A 25,389-nucleotide genomic window follows, 5' to 3' on the forward strand; every position below is an offset into this window, starting at 1 on the left:
AAATTTACCACCAAAATATCACAATACATTAAAAACACTCACTCCAAAAACATTGACTATTAAAAGGCAGACTCCATTGCATAATCCAGAACATTGCATAAACGAATGTTGGGTGAGATTCTACTGTAATATGAAATAATTACTGTGGTACAATAATACACAACAATATCATCTCAGGACAGTAAATAAAGATCAACACTCTAAAAACACAGCTATTCCATCCAGGAAACAATCAGGGCCATCTAACACCTCCCACCAAAGTATTCCCCCCTTCACACAGGAAACCACCCACACTTTGAACCTACAAGGCCATTCCGTACTCATCACTCTCTCATCTCAGCACAGTAAATAAACAACAACAGTCTGAAAACACACAAATTCCATCCAGGAAACAATCAGGACCACCTAGCACCTCCCAACAAAGCATTCCCCCCCTCTAACACACGGAACCACCCAAGCTTTGAAACTACAAGGCCATTCCGTACTCTGGGGCCAATTTGCAATATATTAATATATATAATAATACAATACATATATAATACAATACATTGTATATACATATAATACTACTAATAATATTATAATACACTACAATATAATACTAATAACAAAACAATATATATATATATATATATATATATATATATATATACTACTAATATTGTGAAATAGTCGTATATGTTATAGCGTAATATCCTATCATATGTCTTTAATGTAATAAATGAATAAATAATACTGTATAATTTTTGTTGACGGTCACAACAAAAATAAAACCCAATGTAGATTGACCAACATCACTAAAAAAAAGCCACAGCAACGCGTGGCCGGGCACAGCTAGTCCATCTATAAAACAGGAACTCCAATGACTATAATATATGGGCTGACTGTGAGGACAGGAAACAAGGTAACAATTAACTAATGGCAAATGATGGTTATACAATCAAAATGTGTAACAAACAAATGTTGATTGTATATAGGAGCAGCAAAAAAACAACCTTTATTCAAGCAACAGCAATATAAAATTGGGTTACATTTGTTTCTTTTAAACAAACGTTTTCAAAACTTCAATCAAATTCCAATCAAGTATAGATGCCTAGTTTTTAACACACCTCCACGTTGTATCTACAGTAAGACTCTAGTAAGAACCCATACCTGCACTTGTACTAGGAAAAATGGTTTTTGTAGGAATTTGTTAGGTCTTCCATCCAAGTCTATAGCAAATTATCATGGCAAGTTCCTAGAGAGGATATCTTCAATGCAATTATATGACATGTTTGAATTAGAAGTAAGGTAATGTGAAGATGTTCGGTCATATCTGTGGTTTCGGGTCTTTGGAAAATATGGGGGATCTTACTGTATATTATGTATTCACTCTTTCATTAGAATGTGACATTGTCCTTAGGCTGTATTGCTTTAACTGTTCCACAAGCACATCCACAACATGCTATGAATTGTACTCAGTGAGATTATCTATTTTTTAGTGACCAGATTGTATTGCTATGTGTGTGTGTGTGTGTTTTAATGCATCTTGTTTAAACTTCATTTCCAAATAAGATTGCAATATAATTTGTGCTTGATAATGTAAGATTCGGCACAACTGAGAGCCCACCAGGATACAGACACTGGAATGAAAGTTTTCAAGGGGCTGGCTCTGACTTCCATTTCTCCTGGCTGAGTAACGTCTGTAGGCATCAACTCTTACCTCAGAAGGTTCATTGTAGAATATCCCTCCTTTATAACAAAATGCATTAAGGATGAGAGAGTTGGTACCCTGATCCTGTTGGTTGAAGGGCTTTGCATTGCCTTTCCTCTTGACTCAAGGCAAGCTGGCACCCATCCAGATGCAGCAGTTGTGCATTTCCTGTTGAGAACAGAGAGTCCCTTGTATAAGGTGCCTCTTTGTATCCATCATGGATTGCTTTATGTTTGTGTTGCATTATTTCAAGATCCAGAAATATTTGGTCCATGAAGTAACAGTCGTAAGATGAAGATCTGTTCATGTATAAGACAGGAGATTCTCTTATTGATAAATGCAATTGTAGAACATAGGACGTTAATATTGGACGTCATGAAAACGCAGTATACGGAAAGATAAAATTATTCACTGTTAGGGAAAGTGGGGCACGTGGCTGGGGAGAAGTATGTGTGCAAAGAATTTAGGGTTCTTGGTGGTCCTCAAGCTTAATGTGACTCAATGGTGTGATACAGAACAAAAAAAATACAATGGATTTTTAGAATGTAGCAGGAGAACTACATTTCTGGATCAAAGGAAGTAATTGTGCTATTCTACTCTGATTTGATCAGACATCACTTGATTGGCTCAGGGCAGCACAGTTTAAGAAGAACATCAATAGGGAAGCAACCACAATGGCAGAAGGTCTAGAAACAAAGTCTTGTGAGGAATAGTTGAGCAAGCTGGATATGTTTGATCTAGAGAAGAAAAGGTTAAAAGGAGATATAATCAACATTTTTAATAGATAAAGAGTTGTCATATGAAAAGGAAACAAGTTTTTTCCAGATGTTTGGAGGGTTCAAATTACAAGAAGGGAGATTCCAACTAAATTTTACGAAGAGCTTCTTGATAGTTAGAACTGTTTGACAGGGAGGCAGCTTCTCTCAAAAGGTTATGGACTTCGTAGGTTTTAAAACAGAGGTTGGTTCACCACGTCCAAATCGATGTCTGCACTGGCAGAGGCTTGGAGAAGTTGAGATCCCTCCTAATTCCACGATTATTGTATGTTTACTACCAGCGATGGGAGGCATTTTTGTGGAATCTCCTGCTTCACATACTGAAAATACTTTGTATCTTAACTGAGAGACAGTGCCATCTGTTAATAAAGGCAACATGTCAGCAATTGCACCAAGTCAGCGAAGAAGAAAAGTCAGCACTTGCACCAAGATGATTCTGCATGCGGGATTTTTTTTCCTATTGGTAATTTGATGCATCAGTTGGATGGTGTGAAGGAGCAAACTGGAGCAGATGTAAATAAACATTATTTGTATTTTCTTTGACATGGTTTTGGAAAAAAAATACTTTAAGTAGCCTTTTTGTAACTCCATTGGTATTGTGGGAACTAAAACAATCCCTGAAAATCTGAAATGAAATATTCAGTGCCAGACAACTTTTATTGATCAATATAGTTAAGTATATAAATTTCCTTGTAATGACAACTGAATGCCTTTGGATTTATACTAGTGAAACATGAGCCACTATACTTTGACAATAGAGGTGTAACATTGCTAATGGATTATAAAAGCAATTTTGCCCTTTCCCTAATGGAGGTCAAAACTGTGGCTCAGACGAATCAGTTTAAAAGCCATTTCAAAGGGGGGATTTTTCCTAATGGTGTCTCTCTCTCTCAATTCCATATCATGTATGGGGGATTTATTCTGTTTTAATTCAACGATGCATCAAACAGAGGGGATATTTGCTGATGTGGGAAAGTCATATTAACACGTCAGTTATTATGAGAGTTGAGAGCTGTTTGAACTCAAAAAAGGAAATGCCAGAGAGTCACAGCTGGAATAAATATATAAATAAGGCACTGAAGGATACCAGAGAGAAAGAAGTTGTATACAGAGCTAAAAATGGATGGGGAGACCCAGGCAATGAAGGGCATGCATTTATGGGAGGAATTTACGAGGTCATAAATTTTGCCTTGGGTTATTACTGGCTCTGTGTGTTTGATGGTGCTAATATAGTGGTATGGTTAGAACCCCTCGTATTGATTTAGCTTGGACTGTTAAATAAGCTTTTGTTTTCTGACTTCTTCAATAGGGCTTTGGAATTATAAAAAGAACATAAAGTAATTGAAGGCTGGTTCCTGGAGCACTTCCCACTCCGTTTCTCTTGCTCAGTCCAGCCTCTTCGCTCTCTTTACATCTACCCCTCCTACCATGAAAGACCATTTGAAAAAAGAGGAGAAAGAAAGAAAGGCCTTGCAGTTGCCAGACAGATAACAGCCATCTCCCCAATTTCATTTTAAACACTAAAATAATCTGATAAAGTCATCTGTCATTGCAAAGGTGTACAGAAGTTTGTACTCAGAGGAAATCACCTATGTGCCCTTTAGGCATGCTGGATCTCAGTGACAGGATTTTGACAATCTAAATATGTTATAGAATCTAATAGCCGGAGGCAAGGCAACTAGGCTAGCCATCATTCCATAACACCCCCCCCAAACCAATCACTGAAAAATAAAAGCGTTGGATAAGCGAAAATGTTGGATAATAAGGAGGGATTAAGGAAAAGCCTATTAAACATCAAATTACATTAAGATTTTTACAAATTAAGCACCAAAACATCATGTTTTACAACAAATCAACAGAAAAAGCAGTCTCGACTGCGCCCCCGTATGTTTTGCGCCCGAAGCGACTGCTTAATTTGCCTCATTGTTGGACCGGCTCTGCACTGAGGCCTATATATATCAAGTCAGTCCCCAAATCCCAATTCAAGGTGTACATGGGAAGACCCAGTGTGAGGGCAATGACAAGAGGCAGAGGTGAGAAATACTTCCACCCCTTACTCCTCCCTTGCTGAAACGGTATAAAGACAGCTCTTGCGTCTTCCTTGCCTTATTTTTTTGCCATTCTTCAACAATGCCTTATTCATCAGCAGTATGGGGTAGTTTTATACACAATGGCTTTATACACGAGCTTCTCTGCAGGGAGATTGTGGTAACAATTTTTAATAGGAGCTTAATGTAAGGTAGACATTTTAAATAGCGACTTAATGAATCAGCAATATAACCCCCCCCATTGTAACCCCTCAAATAAACAGATCCTTTCCATCTCCTTCCATGTTCCTAACTTTATTCCCTGTATGCATTTTTAAAAGGAAAGTGAAATATTTGTTTGTTGCATATTCCTAAGTTTTACTTTATGAATTCATAATTTTGGTTTCAAATCTGCCCTCAACTTATACACGAGGTTGGTTCATACACTATATATGGCAACGTTGTACGTCACTGCTGAGATGGTATCTGAGAGCAGTAAGGTTACATAAAATTGTCCGGAGTGTCCTGGGTATTTAGTTGTCCATGGTGTGATGAGACGCAATTGAATGTCTCTATAAAACAGTCCGTTGTGCACAGCTGCGATTAAAATTCGGCAGATGATGATTGAGAGCCAAAAGATTTAAGCACCTCCTGCAGAGTATAGACAGGAAATCAGATACAGACCGATAATTATAGTTATAGACTGTTATTTGCAGTTATGGATATCCCCCCTCCCCCGGTGTCATCCCCACTCGCTCACTTGAGACTGCCCCGGATGATCACGTGGGTTTAGTTGGGTTTCAATAGTTACCTGTATGTGGCCTTTAGCCTAGATTTTAAATTGGTAAATGATTCAATTTTATAATGGTTTTTATTATTATTAATGAAGTTTGAAGTGTACATCCCCTCGGGTTTGACATGGATGGTACTGGAAAGCGTCCAGAGGAGGGCGACTAAAATGATTAAGGGTCTGGAGAGCAAGCCCTATGAGGAGAGGCTTAAAGAACTGGGCATGTTTAGCTTGCAGAAGAGAAGGCTGAGAGGAGACATGATAGCCATGTACAAATACGTGAAGGGAAGTCATAGGGAGGAGGGAGCAAGCTTGTTTTCTGCTGCCCTGCAGACTAGGACACGGGACAATGGCTTCAAACTACAGGAAAGGAGATTCCACCTGAACATCAGGAAGAACTTCCTCACTGTGAGAGCTATTTGACAGTGGAACTCTCTCCCCCAGGCCGTGGTGGAGGCTCCTTCTTTGGAGGCTTTTAAGCAGAGGCTGGATGGCCATCTGTCGGGGGTGCTTTGAATGCGATTTCCTGCTTCTTAGAAGGGGGTTGGACTGGATGAGACCATGAGGTCTCTTCCAACTCTACTATTCTATGATTCTATTATTCTATGGACTGGGTACCCCTGTTATGAGCTGGTCATTGACCGTAATAAAAGTTTACTTACTTCCTATATATGGTATTTACTAGTTCTAATTAATGTAGATATACTGATTCAGTAGGTTTACTCCAACTGAGTCTGGAAAGCAGATTTAAGACATAAACTGGATGTTCACTTGATATTCCAGCAACGCTTTCCCCACAAATAAGGATATGGTGTTAAGATAAGAGGATGATACAAAATTCCTAACATCTCCATCAAAATGAACTTAAAATGTAACGTTAAAGGATAACAAGAAGACAGCAGTCAGTTCTGCAAAAAAGAAAGAAAAAATAATTCATTCTGTGTTACTGTGAAGTGTTTAGAAAGTGATTTTAGAAATCACTTTTTGAGAATTGAGTTGAGATAACAGCAGTTTGTGCAGGTTGTGTTCCCACGCTGCCAGAAGATGATCTTATTTCAGGCTCAGATTCTTCCATGCTGGCCGTAGAATGATGGTTGATTTATTAGAAGCAGAAGCAGCTGCAATCCCCATTGCAAAGTTCACAGCTGGCTACAGCTGCTGCAGCAAATTTCCCTTAGAAGAATCTAATGCAACTGTTAAAAGGGGATGAAACTTCAGGGAGTTATACAATTCTGTGTTCATGTATGAAAGGAGTATGAAGGATCATCCAATAGATGGGGAATGGTGTATTCCACTCGTTAGGTATGGCATGACATCTTTCATGTACAGAGACAAGAGTCCTCACAATGAAAATCAATAAAGATATGTAAAATTAGTTTGACAAATTGTGCAAGATAAAATCCATGCTGGTAAGAGTGTAGCCTCTAGGGTCCAAAATTCCCATAATCTGTCTCCAAAACTCCATACAAATACAATACTTTATACAACTACAGTTGTTTAATCTATCATCATGAATTGAACTTTATGTCCACACACATTGCCTGCACTTTATGTCAATCCCAGTGGTCCCAACTTCGAACCTCCAGATATTGTCAGATAGTAACTCCCATCAACTTGAGCCAACATGGTCATTACTAACTCTGTACAAATAATGAAAGTTGTTCCTAAAACAGAGTTTAATAATATATCTTTTTTGGTGGGGCGAATAATTTTATCTACCCTACCGGTAAGTTTTAGTATTGTTGTTTATATTTAATGTGTTTTATTATAGTGTAACTGCGTTGAATTTTAATATGAAATAATTATATTGCCATTATTTTATGTCATACTTTTATGTTTTACAGTGTTGTGCTTTTATAACACATTTATTTTGAATACAAATGGACTGTGTTCTAATACTGCTATAGATTAATACCATTCTTTCAAGCAGTGTAAATGCAAATGGTGTACTGAAGAGCATTCAGAATCAGACATTAACCCAGAAAGCAGCAGTCCTAAAAACAAGACAGTCCTAAAAACAAAAGAGGAATATCAAAAATATAGTCCACATGAGAGCTCAGGAGGACCATATTACAACACAGAATTCCACTTCTTTCTGTCCAAAAAGAGCCAATGATCAACCCAGACAGTTGTCTGGAGGATCTGAGAAACTTCAGTCATAACAGTTTTCACGTGGGATGGGGTCAGCAGTTTGTGTCACAAAGAAAGTGAAAGCAGCAAGCAATTCAACCATTGTGGAGATGATGCAGTGAAGCCAGGAATGGGTTCATACATCAGGATAACCTTCCCGTCTCTGCACTTTGCCATATAGACTGGAAATGATCACAGAGTTCAATGGTTCTTCCCTCATCTGATAATGACTCAAGTGTTTTGTGGTCATCACACTCTGAATAAACGCAACTTGATGATGACATTCTATTGCTGACATCATTTTTCAAGCATCATGAGCCTTTAAGGTTGGACAGGCATTCCGTTCAATTAAAATTTCTATTCTATACTTGCTACAGCTGAATTTTACAGATGCAATAAATCTGTACTTAATAAAAGTCTGACATATTAAGGTGATAATTAATAAAGAAGTGGAAGATCTTGGGCACAATTTTCATTAATTCTTCCTTAGAAGACCAGTGACTATCAGACAAGAAAGAGATTTTTTAATAAAAAAAAACCCTCAGCACTTGCATCATGTACTTTATCATGTTCAAGGCTTTTGAGATGTTTTGTTTCCTGTGTCTCTGCTGCACACTAATTTCCTGTATTCTATGAAATTGATGAGCTTCTCAAAAAGAGATACTCTGTGAAGCAGTAAAAGAACAGGGATTAATTTCATTTTTCTGTGCTCTGGTAGCTATCAATGATGACTTTTGCCTTCTAGCTGTAGGTTCTCTGCCAAATTCACTCAAACAACATGATTTGCAATCAGGATTTTGTAAACAGACCGTTGTTGCTGTAATTTATTTTATATTGTGTCCTCTTGAGAGATCATTATATTTCATAGTAAAACAAAATATTTGATTTTGGGCACCTGCTGCTATCCTGTTTGTCATATACAATTGGGTATATTTATTCTAATTTTACCTTTATTTTGTTTTACTCATATCCCACATTTCTGTATTATCGGGCTGAAGTAACATAACTACAGTAACTTAAAAGCACAACACACGTTAAAAATTGTATGTTTAAATGAATTTTAAGACTAGTTTAACTATGTGTTTTCATAGAACTGACATTTGGTTGTTTTTAAAAACATTGTATAGTACTATTTTACCTAAAAGTTTACCGTTTGTTTTGTAATCTGCCTTGGACCCTTTAGCAGAAGGAAATATAAATTGTACAAAAACTCAAAAATAGTTAAACAATTCAGCTTAAAAGCATTGCAGACATATTAATTAAGATAAAATTTTAGCACTCCTGTTGAAAGAGAAACCATGCCTTCTTGACTGGGTCGATGGAGCATTAGATAATGGCTTGTTGCGGCAAGATGAAGCCACTTAAAGAGGCTGTGGTGAAGCTATTACTGAAGAAAATTCTCCAAACCCTTCCATATTGTAGAATTACTGTCAAATTGCTAGAATTACTCCAATGCCCCTGTCTTGTGTAGAATCCTAAAACAAATTACTGCCTCCCAGCTCCTGGGGTTCATAGTTGAAATAGGAGATCCATTTTGGTCTGACTTTGGCATTGGTTTTGAAGCAGAAGCAGCTTTGGTCATCTTGGTGGATAACGTACATGAGAAAATAGGTAGAGCTGTGTCCCTGTTGGATTTGCTAGAGTTCTTGGAAACTTTAAACATTGTGGTAACCTTCTGGGTCCCCTCTCTGACATGGGATTTGGGGTACTACAGGGTGGGGCATACAGATGTCCCACATTTTGAGAGCGTATAAAAATGAACAAAACTGTCTAGAAAAAATGTATGTATTTCTGGAAAATACATAGAAAAGTTTTTGTTTTAATGAGTTTAAAAAATCATATCAGACAAATGGCGGCCGTTGTTGGGAATAAATTGCTGAAGACGTTCCCAGAATTTCTCAGTCAGTCTCTGGGTCATCTCAGACAGAATGCTCTCTGCATTGTTTTCATAGAATGGTTGTTCTCATAGCATGCTTGAACAACAAAGGTTCACCTGTCCAACTCATGATAGCATTTGAAAACAGCAGAGCCTAACCTACCGAATTAGACCTATTTCACCTCTCTACCCCTAGTACAGCCCACACAGTGCCCCCTCTAAATATGGGAGATCATTATGCTCCACTCTGTATTTTACAGTGGTTCCAGTCTTTCTTCAATAGGTGGATAGATAGGTAAATGCCTCCTTTTGACCATCCAAAAATATCAAGGTGCTCATCTGGTCTGTGGCCTGCCAAGTCTCCACCTCTTCTGCAATGAATTACAGAGGTGATAGTTATCAACTTTATTGTTTGAATATATGGTATGCTTAGTTTTATTACATTTGTGATTAACCTGTATGTATTTGCAAGGTAGGCACTGCTTTTTATGCTAATTACAGAGAAAAAGATTTTCTCCTTCACTGGAGTGGCAGTAGCAGCAGAAACAGGAAAGCTTTTTGCAGAGATGGAGGAGGTGTGACTTAAGTTGCCACATCAGCATCTCCTAAAGAAAGTGATCCATTGCTAGGGGAATACAGTGTATGCAATTAACACTGAATCATTCTGGGGCTTATAAATCATTTCTTGTTCTTTGGAAGCATCTGTTCTATTCAGGAGCTTTGGTAAGCCAGAGAAGAGGGGCTGCAAGAAAGAAGGACAGGTATTGGGTAGTTTACTTAACAATATATTTTACCGGAGGGAAAACCAAAGGGGGAAAAAAATAAACTCATTTGAAATTATGGTGCTGGATAAAAGTTCTGCAGATACTAGGGACCACCAAAAAAGACCAACAAGTGGGTCAAAGTACAAATTAATCCTGAATTCTTCCTAAACATCAACATGATTAAATTGGGGCTATTATACTTTGAACATATTATGAGATGACCTAACTCAGTGGAGAAACCAATAATTCTGATGAACATGGGATAAAAGGAGGAAAATTGTGTTATGGATGGATTATTTCCACCAAGAAAGCCGTGTACATGAATTTGGAAGACCTAAGGAGGTCTCTTAATACTGTTGTTTGTTTGTTTTTTTTTTTTTTGGGGGGGGGGGAGATTGTCTCATTCCTAAGGACACATATATCAAAGTCAACTTGACAGTAAATATCAATAGCAATATGTATCATTTTTGTTGCCAGACAACATGTGGTGATGTTGATCCCTGAAATAAAGTTTTATTTACATTATTCCTATTTTACTATCACTCTAAAAATGTCAGGAAGCGCATCTATTAAACATGCAACGAGTGTGAAGATGAAAAAATCTTATAATGCAGCTAGGCTTGTCAAGTGAGTTCCATCTAGCTTTGAATTACATGCTGATTTGTACATAGTGTCTTTTCAGTTTAGAAATTGTATTGTACTTGAAACTGCCTTCATACTATTTTGTATACTTTTGCTGTAGATTAATGTTTATCATCCAGATTTCTAACGGGAGCCGGCTATAGGGAGCACACAATGCCCCTATTAAAGCAGCTCCACTGGCTGCCGATAAACTGCCGGGCCCAATTCAAGGTGCAGGTTTTGACCTATAAAGCCCTACACGGCTTGGGCCCTACCTATCTCCGTGATCGCATCTCCTCCTATGAGCCAGTGCGGACCTTGAGATCTTCCGGGGAGACTCTTCTCGCGCTCCCACCACCGTCTCAAGTGCGGCTGGTGGGGACGAGGGAACGAGCCTTCTCGGCAGTGGCCCCCCGGCTCTGGAATGCATTGCCAAAAGAGATCAGGCAATCCCCTACATTATCCAATTTCCGTAAGGAACTGAAGACCTGGTGGTGTCGGCAGGTTTTTGAGTAATTATATTGGACTACCGCTGACTTCTGAGCCTGAATATATTGCATAAGATTTCCCTTTATGGTTCCCGTCCCCTTGATCTGGTCATGTAAGTGTGATTTATTATTATAATTGTATTATTTTACTTTGTTTAATAATGTGTATTATGTTGTTATGTAATGTTTGTGTTGCTTTTATGACTGTAAACCGCCCTGAGTCCCATCCGGGAGATAGGGCGGTATATAAATAAAGTTTTATTATTATATTATTATTATCCAAATATGTCAAAATCCAATATACAGCATTCATTTGTGATATAAATGCTGCATGCCTATAAAATAAAAATAGCTTGTCCAAAATCATACCAGCAAACAATTTTTTTTATTTCTTTATACATTTTAACTACTTCTCCTTATGTTATCCTTAAGAATTGCATAAATGTGCCATTATTTTCTCTCACAGTGAAAATATTGGAAAGAATTATCTAGCATTGCACATTTATATCATATTGATGCTTTTCTGGTGGATGGGCATACTTTTAACTTCATGAATATTTAATTTCCAAAGTCCTCCATTATATCGACATCCAGTGACTTAGCATATTATTTGACATGCCTTTTAATCAGATTTGGCATGTCAGAAAAGCATTTTTATTACTGTTCCCTTGTGTTTTGAGAGCTTAGAAATTTGATTTAGCTAACGAAATATTCTGCATAATTCAAACCATGTCTGGGGACTTCTTATTACTCAGTCATGACAACATGGTAAAATGATTGGCTTTTACATTTTCCTAGCTAGATTAACTTAAATGTATTTGAAAGTCACAAGTGTGGGAGAAAGAACCTGATTGGAAATCTAATTAAGGAACAAGAATGACAGCATGAAAGACCTCCAAAGATGCTGGTCCCTTCATCTTCTTAAGTAAGGCACAAAATACTACACTTGAAATGATGTGACTGATGGAAGAAGGTGTCCAGCATCTTGACATGCTTACTAGAAATCATGAATATTTATTCTACTTTTAGCTGTATAATGTTTCTGGTTTATATACACACAGAGATACATATATTGTATATTAGCTATTTGTGGTTGGGAAAAAGTGGTTGCCCATGTATCAAAGGCTAAGTACCATGAACACCTATTCAACTTTTTCAAAAAGGAAAATTAAAATTTATGTGAAATCTCTCCCTTATTTGCTCCAGCTTTTCTCTCTTTCACCCTCCATTTGAGAACCAGGGCTTCCCAGTTCTTGGTGTTTATGCCACGTTTTTAAAGGTTTGCTTTAAACCTGTCATTAAAACTCTTTTGCTGTCCCCTGACATTCTTCTTTTTCATTATTGAGCTGAGAGTAAAGTAACTGCTTTAGGAGACGGTGATCAGGCATGTGGACAACGCGGCCAGTCCAGGAAAGTCGATGGTTGAGAATAATCACTTGGCTTCTTCCAGAATTTTGACATTTGTCCACCAGTCTGGAATTGTTCCAGAAGTTGATAGTGATGTTTGTTGACGGTCCATGTCTCGCTGGCATACAACAATCTTATTTTTCATCTTCATAGATATGATTCTACACCTTGTTGATGGGAAGCTTCCCACCAGTGTGGAAATAACATATTAGACTGATGGCAGGCTCTTTCACCTCAGCAGGCTGAAAGTAAGGTCATAAAAACTTCTGTTATAGAACTTCAGTATGCTGATAATAATATAGCCTGTGCTCATTCAGAGGAAAACCAGCAAGACACTTTAAACACCTTTGCATAACCATATAAAAAGCTTGACTTCTCACTTAATATTGAGAAAACCAAAGTGCTTTATGAGGAGACATCAACCAATCCTTCTGCGATGCCAGAAATAAAGCTTAATGGTATAATTCTAGAAAATGTTGAACATTTCTGCGACTTTGGCAGCCACCTCTCCACAAAAGTTGACATCAGTGTTGAAATACAATACCACCTGAGCTCTGTGAGTTCAGCATTTTTTTAAATTGAAGCAGAGTGTGTTCAAGGATTGAGACATTCGTATATAAACATATATTGAACAGTGAGTTATAAATTCCTTATTAATGCAAAACCAAGAGAGAGTAGAGTGAATGAATACGTAAGAAAGTGAAATTGATAAAATGGCAAATATATGGATTTGTACTTTGCTATCCAGAATATACACAGATTATAGTCAGAATCCTCTCTTACATGTTTTATAGGTGCTTTTTAGGGCAATGTGGGGTTTACATTTCCTTCCAATCTACACTGTGCCCACAGAACTGTCCCCGAATTGTGTAAAGCCACAAAACCTTTGTGTTTTAATAAATACATTTTATTTATTATGCACCTTTTCCTTTGGCTTGAGTTAGGGTACCACATGGTGAAAACCAACAGACAAAACAACACAATTAAAATGCATATATCGAAATACACATAACAAAGACTCACACCAGTACCAATAAAATGTAGATTAAAATTCACAGTTTTAAATTAGCTGGGCAGGCCTGCTGGAATTCTGATGTGGGACCTCTTCCAGCAAGTCATTCCATAGTCTTAGGGTGGCCGATAAAAAGATCCTCTGAGTGGCAGTCACCGGTTGGATTCTGGCTGGTTAGAGTAAGCATCTGCCAGAGGATCTGAGTGTTTGGGAAAGATTGTGTGGGAGAAGGTGGTCCTGTAGGTCACCTGGCCCCAAATCATGTAGGGCTTTAAATGTCAAAACCAACACTTTGTACTTTGTCCAGAAACTAATTGACAACCACTAAAGTGACTTTAATATGGGTGTAATATCTCACTCCTGGATATTGATGTAACCAGTATTTAAGATGAGCAAGCAGTATTGGACATACATCTGGCAGTTTTCCTTGCAGTCAGATGCACTTCAGCTATGGGGAAAGGCCTTGAGATCTTCTGGGGAGGCCCTTCTCTTGCTCCTGCCTCCGTCTCAGGTGTGGTTGATGGGGACGAGGGAGAGGGCCTTCTCGGTGGTGGCCCTTCAGCTCTGGAACTCCCTCCCCAGGGAGATCAGACTGGCACCTTCCTTGTCCACCTTTCATAAGGACCTTAAAATGTGGCTGTTTCGATGTGTCTTCAAATGAATAGTTCCAGTTAGATACTTAACTTGTTACAATTATTGCACTTTAGCAATGTCCCAATGTCCCCATTTTAATCTTTTAATGAGACTTCCCTGCCTTCCCTGATCGCCCCTATATTATTATCCTCAAGCCTCACGCAGAGTCCATACAAGCTCACCCCTACACATTCCGTACCATGCCCAGGTTCTATGGATCTGATATGTTCTATGTTGTTTTATGCTGTTTTATACTGTTTTTATTGTTTTATATTGGTTTTAAATTGTGATTTGTGTTTTAATGTATGTTGATGTTGGGCTTGTCCCCATGTAAGTCGCCCTCAGTCCCCTTGGGGAGATGGGAGCGGGATATAAAAATAAAGTTGTTGTTGTTGTTGTTGTTGTTGTTTTATTGTATGACACAGCAAAGAAGATAGATATGCTGGATTTCGTATCACAAAATCACAAGTCGAATACTTCCCAAGTGTCTAGGACTGTGTGATGTATTTTCGGATGATGTGCGCAAATCCCAGTAGGGTGGCCTTTTGCAGTTGGCAGATCATAATTTTGTCAATGTCTATTGTTTCCAAATGCCGGCTGACATCTTTTGGCACGGCACCCAATGTGCCAATCACCACCGTGTGCCCAATGTGCCCCCAGTGTGTTGTTGTTGTTGTTATTTATTATAAAGTAGCCAGACCTCCTTCTGTCCCACCTGCTCACCTTGAAGCATGGAGTGCTTTTATCAAGTGGCTTTGGGGATTTATAGTAGGCCAGGGATGGTATACTATTTAATGTACCATAGGTTCACATGTGATTATTTATGCCATGCTGAGTGAGTTTTGAATTTAAGCCATTTTCATTTGGTGTTAGTCTAAAGTGGTATCATAAATATATGCAGTCAATGTGAAGGGATTGGTTTACAACACTAAATAATTGAAGGCAGCACAACATTTTCATGTGGTCAAATATATTCCGAGGATACATGGATATTTCTATCATTGCGTCAATTCTATGTGTAAAATTTGCTCTCTCTATGTTTTGTCAGCCACTGAAACACTACAAGTTGCTTTTAAATCACTGAAATATAATAAAACATTGAATTTTTATAAGTCTACAGAAGTTTTATATACATTAATAATGGCCTTGTTAATAATTAAAAACACACGTCAATGTATATTAATAATGGCCTCTAGAAACACAAGAGAATTGGGATCCATTAAGATGTATTTTACTTCAATTTCATTTCTGAAAAGACTTTTTCTAATGATTTGCCTGTGCTAATTCTATCTTATGCTACATAATAGCACAACAGAGCTAGATTCAATTAAATTGACAGCCAGATCATGTTGTACAGTTCATAAGATTCATTTAACACATAGATATTCCATGTACAGAAGATAAAGGTAATTTAAAGACTTACAAACTTTGAAGAATTATGGACTTAAGGAAAAAGATTCAGCATCTTCAATTCAATTTAATTTATGAAAAAAATGTTGCCTATAATAGTACCAGTGTGCAAAATTTTGAGCATTGGACTATATCGCTGAAGACAAAGATTCAAATATCTGCTTATACATTGAAACCCACTGGGTGATTTTGTGCAAATTATACTTTCTCAGCCTCAGAGAAAGACAAAGGCAAATGCTGTCCAAACAAAGCTTGGGACAAAACCCACACAATAGGGTTGCCAGAAGTCAGAAATGACTTCAAGACAGACAACAACAATAACAACGTAATCTTTCCCCAACTTTTGTGTGTATGTTAGCAATTCATGAAACTTCACCCATTGGGAATCTATTATCAGTGAGAGGAAAGTTCAGGTGCAAGGCATTGTATATTGAGCTAAATATTTCCCTGTTACATAGGGGTTCAATGCACAAATAGCACCTTGATCCTGTATGTCACCCCCTTGAGCTGTATTTGGATATAAAGAGTCAATGTTACTCAGATGGGATTTGATCTTAGAAAAGAAGTAGCACTGCTATTTTTAAAAGTGGTCGTAAGACTTATAGTGTTATTTCCATTTACCGTTTATTGGATTGTACAAGTAGAATTCAATATACCGTATTGAGATCTGCGTGTACTGTACTTCTGGTTATTATTCTCCTCCACCCCGGGTCCATTTTTTTATAACGTGAGTTAGGCTTTTTAAAGGAAGTGAAAAGTGTGGGGCATGTAGTAAATATTCTGTTATTGGTTCTAGACTGTTGTTCAATGTTTTATAAAATTAATATATATTAAGAGAGATTTATTTTGAAAAAAATTAATGTTGCTCTCCATAAACCCAGCTGCTCAATAGTTGCTACTGCTATACCTGCAGTTTTTAAAGTTATTCTTAATTTTCCCATTTTTCACAAAAAAAAATAGAATTGCTATTTTAAAAGATGTGTTTTAAAAATACAACAATATCACTTCCACTTTCTGAAGTTTAGCCATACTTTTTGAATGATAAAAGGAATTGAAACATGGCAGTACTGTAACATGGTTATATCTAAGCTATTACAATGTAGTTAATGACAGCAGGCTAGGTGTTTGTAACTTGTTAGCTCCACTTTGTACATATGTATAAGGCTTGATCTGATAGGAATTCATTGGAGGGAGACAAAGGCCCTCCACTGAGATTATTAAATGAGTTGCCATTTAATAAACATGCCAGGCATAATTGCTACACTGACACTGCTCCTCTGGGAATCACATTGACTCTCAAGTTGTGTCTGTCCATTTTGTGGCGCTGAACAGTTGTTACCAAATGAATGTACATGAAAAGCTGGGACATAAATAAAACGCCTTTTGATCTGTTTGAAATTAAGGGCCGCTTGAAGAAGCTAGAGAATTGGCAGAAGCTGAGCTTGGAAGAGCTGTGGCTGATTTCATGCGAAATGCCTTGCTGGGTCTGGCCAAAGGTCCATCTCCTCTCTCATTCTGTCTTCAGCAATAGCCAGCCAAAGGCCCCTGGGAAACGCTCAAGTAGGACAGGATGGCAAAGAGCCACTCACTGTTTGTCTGTAGCATCTGGTGGGTCCTTCCATCAGCTTCAGGCAGGGTTTTTTTTTCCTCTGGCAAATGTAAGGGATTGCACTGGGATAATCAAGTAATAACTGCATGGGTTTAATCAAGTACAAGTGCTTTCAGGCACCATGGAAATTGCATAGCCTGCGTAGATATAGAGCATATATTGTAGGAAAAGATCAGAGCTTTTTAAACTGTGTGTCATGACACGTTAGTGTTTCGACTGTAGTGTGTAGGTGTGTCATGCAAACATAATGAGAAACCTCTGAATCTATGTGAGGTAAGCAATAAATGAAGGGTTTTCATGAAATATGTTGTGTCCCCATACATTTATTATCATAATTTATTTATGTATTTCTTTATGTATGTATGTATTTGTAAGCCACCTTGAGTCCCCCCAGGGGTTGAGAAAGGTGGGATATAAATATGGTAAATAAATAAATAAATAACCTTTGGTTTGCTAGTAAAACTAAATTACTGTGTTGCAAAATTATGCATGTCTAAAAATGTATCACTAACATGAAATGTTTGGAACGTTCTGGTACAGAGTATCCTTTAGTCAGAAGAAATACCACAAACATTGTATGGAAGAATACTCTCTTTATAGTGAGATGTTATGAATATTGGAAGAAGGACTTACCATGATTGACACACACACACTGAACATTTTTTATGCAGTTAGGTGATCTACTGCATAGAAGATTAGCCAATATATTAATTGCATAGCAAGTTTCTGTATCCTTGGAATAATTTGCATTTAATGTAAGATGAATCACTTTGATTTTAAGGTGCTAAGTGAGCCCCCAATTACCCAAAGATTTATTCATCCACTTCCATCACACAAATCCCACTTCAAACTCTTGCTCTGGTGTCTTTTCAAAGATCAAATCCATTTCAGAACAGAGAGCAGCAGAAAGATTTAGCCACATTCTGTGAGATTTTCTTCCTGTTCTTTTGTTTTGCTCTTGATAGGCTGAAGCAGATTTTCTAGAGCCATAATGGGTATTCCAGATGTTTGCTTGCACATCCAGTTAGTTGGAATGAAAGTTTAAAGCCAGCAGACACATTCCATCATTAAATATAAGATTGCAAGTGAAAAGAAAAGAAAGCATCTTTCCCACTTTGTTAGCATTTTAACAATGATGGTTGGCAAGGTGGTACAGGGCACAGTGAAATATAATAGTAATTTCCTTCCCTTTTTTCTCACCCTAGATTGCTTTGGGGAGGGGAGGAGGCAAAAAGTCCAGAGCTGTACATGAGAGGAGCGTCTTTGTGATACTATTCATTCTCTGTTCTGACAGAGAAGGCATTGTTTGCTCACTGTAATAGGCTTGGCAGCCAAATAAGGTAGGGATCTGTGCCGCGCATACAGATTCAGATTCAAAAAGTAACAGACCCGGCAAGAATCTGGAAATTCCAAGAAATGGATCACTAGGAAGGACTTTGTAGCATGCCTTTGTGTATGTGTACCCTTTTGGGCACTGTCCCCGAATGGCATGCAGAAGCCTTTTAGACTGAAGGTAATTCTCGTTGCTCTTTATAATGGTTAGTTAGTATTACTAATGGGCCATATTTGGAGTATTGTGTAAAAACAGAAATTTATATGTTACATCATTTTCAGCCTTTTATTTTGGCTCTGTAGATCTGTTCCAGTTCAACATGAGTGCCTCCCCACCATGCGTATGGTGTCTGGGATCAACATTTAATGAGAGAACTTTTGTGAGAAATAAAAGACCATTTAGGCTTCTTTCGCTGTTGCATTATAGCCAGCAGCTAATGTTTATATGCAGTGTGGGCTGAGGGTTTTGCTAATGTGAATGCATTAATGTTAAACTTCTAGCTGTGATTATACCCTGCTCTAAACACTTCCAGATCTAGTTCCTTTCGTCTTGTTCTCTAGCTAGTAACACTTACACACCATGCAATGAAGTAAGAGTGACAGCATCCCACTCCCCAAATATTATTGAACCGTATTTCTTAAGACATTTTGAGCAATGGAGTACAAAATGTTACAAATGTCTTATTTGATTCAGATTGCTTATTTTTCCTACTTTATTCTTTGATAACTTCTGTCAAATTCTATTTTTTAAAAGTAGTATGAATGTTAAAAACAGATGTACTTGCATACACTTGTCTTTGAGAGTTAGCCAAACTTGTGGCAGTTTTTTACTGCTGCTATTCCCTGAAAAATATTCAGGGATCAGGAGCCATTATAAATAAAAGAGAATTATTAACTGACAATTGAGAAGTGTCAACAAAAATTGACCTTGGAAGGAGCTAGTTCTTCATACTGACTTAACTTTTCCAAAGTTGAGAGGAAATGAAACCAGCCAAGAATGTTAAATTATGGAAACTATGTTCAGAACTGCAGAAAGAAGAAAAGAAAGTTGAGAATGAGCAGCCTGCAGTATCAAAGTGGCATCCAATTGAACACCTGGAGACTTTCATTCCAGAGAAGCCTGCTTATGCCATCTGTGGATCTACTAACAAGTTTTATTCTTATGGGGCTGTTTTCCTGTTGTATTGTAATCCCAAGGAAACAACTGTTCCAAGTGCCAAAACACACTGCTTTGAATGAGAGACAACTGCTGTTCTTTCTTATCATGTTTGAAAATGGACTGTGCCAACATCAGCTAGGAATACTGTGTTTAAGAACTACCTCTAACTGTCAAAGTTGGTAAGCAAGAACAATATTTTTTGGGTCCCTTTTAAAAAATAAATCAGTCCAATGCCTCTTTCAGACTGCTTAGAGAATGACCCTCACATTCTTGGGACAGGTACGCGCTATTTCATTTATCCACAACTGGCAGCAAATGGTATTATTAGGTCAGAGGTCCTTCATGTCTCCACACACAGTCTGGGAACATATCCCTTTCAAATATGGTGGTCATACTCAGGCCCTTAGCCAGACACAAAATTCAATGTGTGTGTGTGTGTTGAAACATTTTTTTTAGCAATTCATGAAGAGTAGGTCCATAACGCAAAATAAGTAAAATTCTATGACGCATTCTATATTTTTATATAGTATTAATTAAATCAATTTTCTATTTTAGCTAAACAGTTTCAAGTCTAAAAAAAACTGAAAATGACTCTTAATTGGTAATTTAGTGGTTACAAAAGAATATAACAAAGCCTGTTGGAAAGTGGATATTTAATGCAGTTTCAAATTGGTATTGAAAAAAGTGGTTTACCTAAAAAATCCTGGAACTGTAAGTCACAGAGCTTTCTTTTAAATACCTTTGTGAGAATTTGGTCACTGCAATTTGAAGCTGGCTTTGAAGCTGGCTTTGAATTACATTGGTCGGTGTAGATGGGGTCTTAGTGGGTGCAGGGAGTGTCGGTCACACATGGTGACCCTTCAGGGGGATGACACCAACCATGGAGAGAGAGGTCTGTAAGATGGGAGGGAAAGCATCTGAGTAATGCCAAATGGACTTCTTTGTTACCTTGGTTCACTGAAGGCTAATGGGAGGGAGCTCTGTCCTTCCCCTCTCAGCTGGATACCTTTACAGATACTCAACCTGCTCTAATCACCCCCTTTGCATGTTCTCATATGCACTCCCCACTTCCTACCATGAAGCTTCATAAACCTTCTCTCAATAGTTTGAATTTTAAAAAACAAAAAAAGTAGTTTGAAACGCACTAGCAAAAGAAATGATGTATGTGTTTGAACGTATGTTTGTGGAAAGTTCAAATTGCTCCTTTCCTGCATTTGTTGACAGAGCTCGTTTCATCAGCAGAGGCTAATCTATAGGATCTTGATGAATGTTTAATCCTACTTGGGTGTTTTAAGTCGAACTAGGGATCTAAGTTGCTTAGAGGCTCATATTGCAATGCATGTACATAATAGGTGAAATCAGAATTTCAGAAAGATTTAATTTAGGTTGCTTCCATTCTTTCTTAAAATGTGTGTGTTGTAAGAAATAATGACCCAAAAATCTACATCCATTTGAGCTGGAAATAGTTGGGCGCTTGCCACAGTTCAGCTCAGCAGTCTTTCAAAGGGTCACTGCACATCTGATTATCCCAGATTACAAAACCACTTTCCTCTTTGTGATTCTTTATATGTATTAACTGGAAGTGCAAGTGTGTTCCACTGATTTATATTACTTTTTACATGCTGAAATAGCTTTGGAAACATGGGTTGTTGAGATGCTATATAGGTTTCCCTGGCAGGATATGAACGTGAAGAGTTATCTCTGAAAATAATCAAAACAATTTTTGGAGCTTGGAGATATTTCAAACACTTTCCATGGAGATGCCAATCCTTTAATTTAAAATGTTAAGACTAGAAATCATACAGTTCTTTATTTCTGCATAAGTTCAACTGTAATTAACCCAACTTTTGCAAGAGCAGTTATATGAAAATATACTGTATATTTTAAAAATGTTAATGGTGCAATTAAGCATGACCTAGTAGGCAATACAATTTTTTTAAACATATTGGGTATTTGAATAACCAGAATTTTTTATTTTTGAAATTTATCAGTAGCTGCTGCATTTCCCATCTCATCTTATACTCGAGTCAATAAGTTTTCCAAGTTTTTTGTGATAAAAATTAGATACCTCAGTTTATATTCGAGTTGGCTTATACTCGAGTATATACAGTGTATTTCTATATAAAAAATAAACTTGCTAATGTTTACATTGGCTACATTTTATAGAGAATTTGATTAATCTTGCTTTCTGACCTTACAGAAAAATAAAAATCTGTTTCTAACATTTCTGGTTTACATCCTTCCAAAGAGTGCAAAAGGCATGACTTTGGGATTATTTTAGAATAAGAAACACATGTCATCAGCTTCCATGTTCCCTTTTTTTGTCAGAGCATATGTTTTGCTTCCCCATTGAAAGGGCATGACCATAACTGTGAGGTAAACAAACCACTTGCACTATTAACTTGCACATAGTTCATAAAGTTCAGAACTCGGTGCTGTTTCTTCCACTGTAGCATAAAATTGTACAATTCATATTGTTACATTTCTCAAATGTTCACACGAAGTTATTCTATAACTATTAGGTTGTAAAAATTAACACAGAAGCACAGTCTGGAAACTATGCCCTGCAAGGAACAACATAGAGAACTGGGTATATTTAACTTGGAAAAGTGAAAGTTAAGAGATGACATGATAGCCCTGTTTAAATATTTGAAAGAATGCCTTATTGAAAATTAATCAAACTTGATTTCTGCTGATCCAGAGGCTTGGATACAGAGCAATGGGTTTAAACTACAGAAGAAGGGATTCCACCTAAACATTAGGAAGAACTTTCTCGTGGCAAGAGCTGTTTGACAGTGGCATATGCTTCCTTGAAGTGTGGTGGAATGTCCTTCTCTGGACATTTTTAAACAGAGACTTGCAACCTCTGTTGCGAGTGCTTTAAGAATGCTTTAACTGTGTATTTCTACATGGCAGGGGGTTCACTGGATGCTCTTGTAATTTCATAGAAAATTTACTTTTCTATGATTATATGACATTTAGTTTTATATTTTTGTTGTTGTGAGCCTTCAGATTCCCTTAGACTTATGGTGACCCTGTCACAGAATATTCATGAAAATGTTTACTCTGAGGAAGTTTGCCATTGCCTTTCTCTTTAGCGGAGACATTTTGACTTACTCTTAGTCAGCAAATAGATTTCTATGTCTAAGTAGAGGATAAAACTGTGGTCTTCTGGAGTTCAAATCCAGCACCTCAACCACTGAAACCATGCTGGCTCTTCGGTAATTTTACAGTGGGTCCTACATTTAATAATTATGTCAAGTCTCCAAATTTCAGTCTTTAGTGAAAATGGCACCATTGCAGGAGAGTTTCAATGAGATTTGCTGAACCCCAAGGTTTGATGAAGTATGGAAACACTTGCTTGGAAAGAGGCTCTTTAGAGGAAACCACAGCAGAGTGAAGACTGTGAATGCTCAATAAAGACAAAATTCTGGCTAGTTTTACCAGTTAAAACTCTTCATAGGTTTCTTGAAAGGAAAAGCTCAAAGTTGGAGGATCAAGTATAAGGGGAACTCATTGGAAGATAGGACTGAATTATACCACATACAGATTTTAGGTTGAAAGCAGATTTGAATTACTACTGCAGGAAGTAAAGAGATATATACATACACACATGTTTATATATGAATATAACTTAAATATGGTGTTTTTAATGTAATATTCAATTTGGTACTGATAGTCCTTCCTCAGTGCTCCATCTTGGTTCATGCTACTGCTAAGAGTCAAAAGTGAATAACAAGCCTTACACACAGAAGAAGTGGTTCTGCTTCTTTATCAGCAAGCCACTCACTGGCTCTGACTTCTGATTCATACACATCAATAAGAGCCATTTTTGCTTTAGCTGAAATGACATCTCAAGAGATGAAGCATCGGGGCATTCTTTGCATTCCTGAAGTCTGTGACTCATTCTGGGGTGAGTGGAATGTCTGTATCATCATGCGAGACTTTTCACTTCAAAGGGGCAACAGCAATGGTAGAGAATAAGAGTGACTTAAAAGAGAGACATATTTCAATTAATAAGAAAGGAACTAAATAGATTTCATTCCATTTGTGGTTCCTAACACTCCATGAAAAGCACACTTATTTTGCTGGAACTCCTGTGGAAATTAAGGATATAGCTTTTGCTTTTACTACTAAATAGCAATGGTGTATGTTGACATCTGCCTTACCTTCCATCTGGCTGAGATTTAACAGCTACAGAATTTGGCCAGAATTCTCTTGGTGACTAGCACAAATAATTTTTCTGATATCATGTAAGGAAATGTCTGGTATACAGTTGGTTTGTCTGACTGCAAATACTGTTGGACAGTGTCCAGGTACAGCACCATCCTCTGGTGTTCATTTGTTTGTTTATTGCACATTTACACTGCTTTGGGATTCCCTTACGTTGCCACCTGGCTGACTGCATTAGGTCTTCCTCCTCATTGCCCACATTTCACTTTTGACCTCTCAAAAAGGTGACTCCTTTGTGAGTGGGGGACTCAAAAACAGCTATGCAAGGTTTAAGAAAAGATATCAGTAACCCAGAGAAGTCCTTTAAAGCTTGGATTAAATCTGGAGTGGATTCTTCATTTGTAATGTAGGGTCAGAGTTGTAGAATTGGGAGCTGTTTTGGGAGGAGTAGGAGTTAGTAGAAATGTACTAACTTGACTTCAGCTTCAAAATAAATCTTACAATATTAAATGCAGTTTGTTACATATTTTCATTGGAATTTTGGAATGTTTTGTTATTCATATATTTTAATTAGATAACTGTTATGTTCAATCAAGCTTATGTGGCTTGATGAGTCACATGGTGGTGATGACATTCCTTGTGTTACTGTCTATCTATCTTAGCTTTGGATAATATAGGAAAAGGTTAACACCCTTGTGGTATTTATTTTGCTGTCTGTGCCCCTGTTTGGAAGATTTCACCCCACTTTCTGTCCCTGTGATAATTGAATTTTGAAAAAAAATGGCTTGTTGTGGAAACAAGAATTGGTAATAAAGCTTTAGTGGAGATACATTTTCCCCATGATAACTCTTTCAGGAGTGAATTTCCCTTCCAAGGAGTAGATTTCTCTCACTTCCTGTTGTCTCGCTCGCGTTTGTAACTTCAAGTCATTTGTAAGTTGGTTGTTTGTTATTTGTGACTGCCATTATTATTACTGATTCAGATAAAGTTATTATTTCTAAAGGAGTTGGTGTAAAGAATGCAAACCTTGATCAAGGCTCAGAGAAGGTTGTGATGTGTGGGCTGTCGGATAGAATTGTTAAAAACACACGCACAATAAAGTATAGCTGTGAGAGACCAGATAGGGCTCTGATTCGACAGAGATAGGGTTTGAACTTGAGAGAGACAAGAAAAAAGCTGACACAGAGAAAGGGAACAGATGGTATAGAGACAGGAAAGAGTTGATTGTGGTATTAGGGAACTGTGATTGATTGAGTAGTTCAAGGGTTAATGTATTATTCAGTTGTGTTATAATAGAATTCCACTTATTTGTTCTAAAATGGTCTCTGGCTGTTTCTATCAAGTTACTGTATATAAAGAGTGAGATCTCTGACCCAACTCATCCACAGGTCCATATATGGGGTCATCCTGAGGCCCAAGTACCCAATCCAGGAAAGAATTAAGTGGAGATAAAGAGCAGGCTGAGTGACAAGAGCCCAAGAGTTGGAAC

The 25,389-nt window shown here is 37.5% G+C and overlaps 1 protein-coding gene across 2 annotated transcripts in view; it reads left to right on the plus strand.

Annotated features, from left to right (window-relative positions):
• Positions 1-25,389, plus strand: part of pag1 (phosphoprotein membrane anchor with glycosphingolipid microdomains 1) — a 136,682-nt gene that overhangs the window by 70,254 nt on the left and 41,039 nt on the right. Inside the window, exon 1 of one of the 2 annotated variants that reach the window (XM_062980235.1) lies at positions 18,175-18,749. The exons of the other annotated variant lie outside the window; for it this stretch is intronic. The gene's annotated coding sequence lies outside the window, so the exon portion shown is untranslated. Of the gene's footprint in view, positions 1-18,174; positions 18,750-25,389 lie in introns of those variants that run through there. 2 annotated transcript variants of the gene reach the window in all.

Source organism: Anolis carolinensis, chromosome 4, assembly GCF_035594765.1.
Source record: "Anolis carolinensis isolate JA03-04 chromosome 4, rAnoCar3.1.pri, whole genome shotgun sequence".
In the NCBI taxonomy this organism is placed as follows: domain Eukaryota; kingdom Metazoa; phylum Chordata; class Lepidosauria; order Squamata; family Dactyloidae; genus Anolis; species Anolis carolinensis.